The following is a 4,896-nucleotide window of genomic DNA, read 5'->3' on the forward strand; positions in this document are numbered from 1 at the left end:
TTATTTCAGCTGATTTCTCTCTGTTACCTCAAGGCCTTGCACAATCCACCACAACAATGAGACAGTTCCCATGTCCTATTTGCACAGCTAATTATTCAATTAATTGAATAATAATTCAATTATTTGAATGACCAGATATCAGTGAAAAGGGCTGGAAAGGGCAATTCATGGGTCCCGTTATCAGCGCTCCACTGGCCTGGGAGAGCCCTCGCGGGGACCTGGTGCAGATAAGACAAGCCCCAAATTTTGTCTGATACCTGCCCAGACAAAAATGGGCTGTGCCCCTCTCTGCCCCATGGGGAGAGTGTGTGGGCACCTTGAGAGAGACACTGGCAGGGATAAGGTTTGTTCTGTTGGAGGAGAGCAGGAAGGGGGCACAGAGAGCTGGAGCCTTTCCCAGAGCTTGGAGTGCCCTCGGGAAGATCCTGCAATGGATCTCATTTCTTATCTTCATATCTCCAATTTATTTTTTTTTTCACTGCATTTTCCCCCTCACTCCCACATGTCCCAGTTCCCTTCACTTGTTGCTCATTGACCAGCACAGAGCTTATTTTTTGCAATTTTTTAATTTAATTGATTTTCCAACAACTTCCTGATCCCTCCCCTCTGATACAGCTGAGGTTCGCTTGGCATCTTCTTCCACCCTCCTCTGAGGTTGATAACTCACACCAGGTTTGGGTTTCCAGGATCTCCACAGGGATTTGTGCAGATCAGCCCAAGCACAGCACACGTTGTCTTTCTTCTAATTTTCGAGGTGCCCCGCGTCTCACAGGGGAAATGTTTGTAAACCAGTCTCGAGAGAAATGGCTCCAGAATGTTCTTTTCCACGTGAAATCCTTGGTTTTGGAAGTGCATAATTTCAAGCACTTGGGAATTCTGGTAAATTTGAGTGTCTCCCTGCAAAGGCCAGAGTAATGAAGGAATAAAAAAAAAAGAAAGAACTTGAATTTCGAAATCTGATTTTTACAAGGCCTGGAGGGATAGAACACAGGGATGGCTTCCCGCTGGCAGGGGATAGGGATAGATGGGATATTGGGGAAAAATTCTTCCCTGTGAGGGTGGAGAGGGGCTGGGATGGGATTCCCAGAGCAGCTGTGGCTGTCCCTGGATCCCTGGCAGTGCCCAAGGCCAGGCTGGGCAGGGCCTGGAGCCACCTGGGACAGTGAGAGGTGACCCTGCCCATGGCAGGGGTGGCACTGGGTGATCTTTCCTGTCCTTCCCAACCCAGATCACTCCATGATTGCATGAAATTCTTCTCAGAACGATCTCCCTCTAAAGTGGTGGCAGATACGGCCTATCCCACCCTGTCCTCCTCCTCTGGGCCATGTCACTGCCTCCAGAATTCCCTGGAAAGGGTCTGGATGAGGGCAGGAGCTCCCACAGCTTGGAGACACCTGAACTCACAGGGAGGTTTCTGCACTGGTTTTGATGTTGCCCAATTTTCTTTGTTTTTTGTCTTTTTTGGCCAGTAAATCCCATGGGACCTGCTGGGAATCCTCCTCTGCTGCTTGGTACTGCACAGCTCCTTTCTGCCGCTGGAAATTCCCAGGGTTCACCTTGCAGCTTTCCTCTGGTTTGGATTCACGCTCTGAAATGGGAATTTGGGATGAAAGGGTGGAAAGAATCAGGCAAAAAAGCCAAGTTCCATCTGTCAGCTCACTGTGTCACAAGGATTTTCCTGCTTGGAGGGCTCTTCCCTGCAAAGCTGATTCCAGGTTTTTTGGCCTGCAAATCAATCTGTGTGCAAAGACAACCGAAGTCTGAATAAAATCCAGTTCAAGTGGAACCTAGAATATTACATTCTGCTTCAGAATCTGTGACTAAATGAACAAAAATGAAGCATAAAAGCTTTTATTAAAAAATTGACACCAAAATAAACCCAACGCTGAGCTGGAATTCCTGTAAAGGCATCAGAACTGTGGCTATTTAATTAATTTGTCCAACATCCATGTGCTCTCCTTCTCCTTCCCAGCTGCCTTTTGTGCAGCAAATCCCTGCAATCCCCTTTCCAAAGTGCTGTTTACACAGCCCATGTTGACTTAGCACTTGAATTGCTCGTCTCATTTCCCTGATTCATGGGCCAGGAGGATGCTGCTCTCTTGATTTGTAGCCCCATTGATATTTTGCTTGCCCTGGGGCTACCACAACCGCTGGGGCCTGCTTTCCATGGAGTGATTAGTCCTGACAGCTGCAGCACACAATTACCCAGCCAGGCTCCCCCGAAATGCTTGGGCTGGACCAGTCCCTCCCCAAGGAAATCCTGGATGCGGGGCTGGAGAGCTGAGTTCCAAAAGATGGACTGGGAGATGTGGGCAGAAGCAGGAAATGAAAGTTAAACCAGGCAGAGATCTGCTTTGATCAAACCTCGTGCACTAATTCTATTTATTATTGTTTTGATTCTATTAGTTCCTATTTTATTTCTCTCTGCTGTCAATTTCTTTCTCTTTATTATCAATTTCTTTCTCTTTATTATCAATTTTTTTCTGAATTCCACTCAATAACGAAAATCCATTCCCCGAAACGATTCCCTTCAGTTGGGTCAGCACAAAATTCCTTCAGCACTTATTTACAATCACCAACTCCTGTTTCTTCCCATTAATTCCCTAACTTTCAGAGGAGTTCCATCATTTCACTTTCCTCCTGTCAATCAGACTTTTCTTTCAGCTGCTTTAAATAATCAGCTGCCTCCAGCTCCCAGACTCAGTGGTTTGGTTGGTTTGGGGTTGGTTTTTTTTAATAGATAACATTAACAAAGCTCTCCTGAGGAGCTGTTTACTGGAAACAGAGCAAATATCATGTTCCTTATACAGCCTACAAATGGCTAAAATAAAAATAAACAGAATTTCCTAGGACAGGATGCTGGAGAGGGGATTGATTCCATAATGAAAACATCCCAACAGGTTCCTTGCATATCAAGAAGTTGCTTTTAAAAGGAGAAAATGGTGTTCAAAGTCTGAGCTGTCTGCAAAAGTTAATAATCACCCACTGGTCATTTAGGAAAATCACAAACTCTGTGGATTTTTAGAACTCCCAACCATTCTCAAGAGAGAATGAAAGTAACTCTTGGTGGGCTCAAGTCCATTTCTCTAGGAGGGGGCTGCTGGTTTTACCTGTGATAGGGGATGATGGAGAATGGGGGTCAGGATAAATAAACCTGGAACAGGGAGTCTCCAGGTCCCCAAAACTGATACATGGCCAAACTGGAGTCTCCAGATCCTCCCAAATTCCCCATTTTAATGCCACCCCTAAAATTTACTTTAGGCAAAATGTGGACAAAAAGAAAGATTTTGCCTCCATGATCCACCGAAGCTTCAGGAGATGCAAATGACAATGTAGAAGAGCAGAATATACATTTTAATTCTTTTTTTGTGTAGCTAAATCCATAAAGATCCATCCTTTAACCCCCATTTTTCCCACATAGGCTGGCAAGAGCTTTTGGAGCAGCAGTAGGAGGAGAGGGAGCTTTACAGAGGGGGGGCCTAGAGGCAAATCTCTTAATTAACTGTTACCAAAACCCCTGAGCCATATGGCCACCATAAAAAGGGGATTTTAATACACTGCTCCATTTTATGTCATCAGTTGCAAGCCGTGGATTCACTCTCACCCCCAGTAAGTCAGGACTGCAGAGAAGAAAAGCTCTGAAGTGAAAACACGGCCCATCTGTTGGCGATAGGGCCGAGCCGCGTATTCTCCCCATACATTTCTACATTTCCTGCATTGCATACGATTTCAAATATTTGCTCTTGGAACTGCAAGGTGTCCTACTGTCATAACAGTCAAGTTATTCATTAAGCTGTCAGCACCTCGGCGCATTGCTCCCACGCGGGGTCCAGCTCTGATTTTTCCATTCCCCCTCGGAGCACCCCCTCACTCATCGCCGCGCGCGGTTCCCCTCAGAACGGGTGCAACTGAGATCCTCATGTCAACAGATGTAAACCAAAGCCCTACCTTTTCCACTGCCACGCTTCCAGCCCCCCGATTTCCGAGGGCACTAATGGATTTCGAGGGCCAGCTCCAATTTGCCAGGGTTTTGTTGCTATCGATGTGATGCAGTTCTTGGCAGGCACTTCTGAGCCCCGGGGCCGTGAAGTCTTAAAAGCCGAGAAGTCGAGCAAAACAAGGATCAACCAAAAAGGAACCCCGTGATTGATTCCCAGTGCCGGTGTTTGGGAGTGAAGCTGAGCAGATGGTTTACAACAGCAAAGCCAAGGCACCAAACTCGCAGAGCTTTGCCTAAAATTGGGCTTTTGTGCTAAGCCTGACCCACGGGCTGCCCACCTCCAGCACAGGGGGAGTTTGTGTTTGTTGCCATTCCAGTGGAATAAATAAAACAGGTCTGCCGAGGGTGACTTCATGCTGCTTGGTTTCTGAACTCAGCTCTTTTTGTGTGTTTTTCGGGAGCCTGAAATGGAAAGCTGCCTTGTCACTAAGACAAAACATCATCCCTGGCTTCTTTTTTTGGAAGTTGGGATGATTAGGGATGACTGCACTCTGAGGAGAGAGCAGCTGATGGGTGATTCATTTCTCTAATCTTGGCTTAGGTAGAAAGTTCACATTCACAGAATTTTACTGATTTTCAAAGGTACCTTTGGCCCATCCTGTCACTGCCCTCAGAGCAGGGATGTCACTGACCAGGGGAAAGGACAATCCAGGTGTCCCCAGCACAGCAGAAGAGGGAAGGGGCTGCACCATTCACCCTGGGTAAGGGCAAAAATGCTACACCCAAAAGCCCTGTCTGTAGCTAGACTCTCCCTAGCTGGGCTGTTGGAACCATTTCTCCCTCTTCCCCTGAATTTTGCTTGTTTTTCCCCCAGTTTTTGCCTTTTTCCCACTGCCGGGTTCAGACTGATGAGGCACAGAGGGATGGACAAGCCACAGGCATCCAAACAATGTCAC

General features: G+C 46.8%; 1 long non-coding RNA gene across 1 annotated transcript; it reads right to left on the reverse strand.

The window, feature by feature from the left end:
* Positions 1-547: 547 nt before the first annotated feature.
* Positions 548-4,442, reverse strand: LOC143695491 (uncharacterized). Its single transcript, XR_013184724.1, has 2 exons — positions 3,949-4,442; positions 548-1,737 (listed from the first exon to the last, which is right to left on the reverse strand). It is a non-coding gene; the product is annotated as an uncharacterized LOC143695491 (long non-coding RNA).
* Positions 4,443-4,896: the final 454 nt, after the last annotated feature.

Source organism: Agelaius phoeniceus, chromosome 19, assembly GCF_051311805.1.
Source record: "Agelaius phoeniceus isolate bAgePho1 chromosome 19, bAgePho1.hap1, whole genome shotgun sequence".
NCBI classification, from domain to species: domain Eukaryota; kingdom Metazoa; phylum Chordata; class Aves; order Passeriformes; family Icteridae; genus Agelaius; species Agelaius phoeniceus.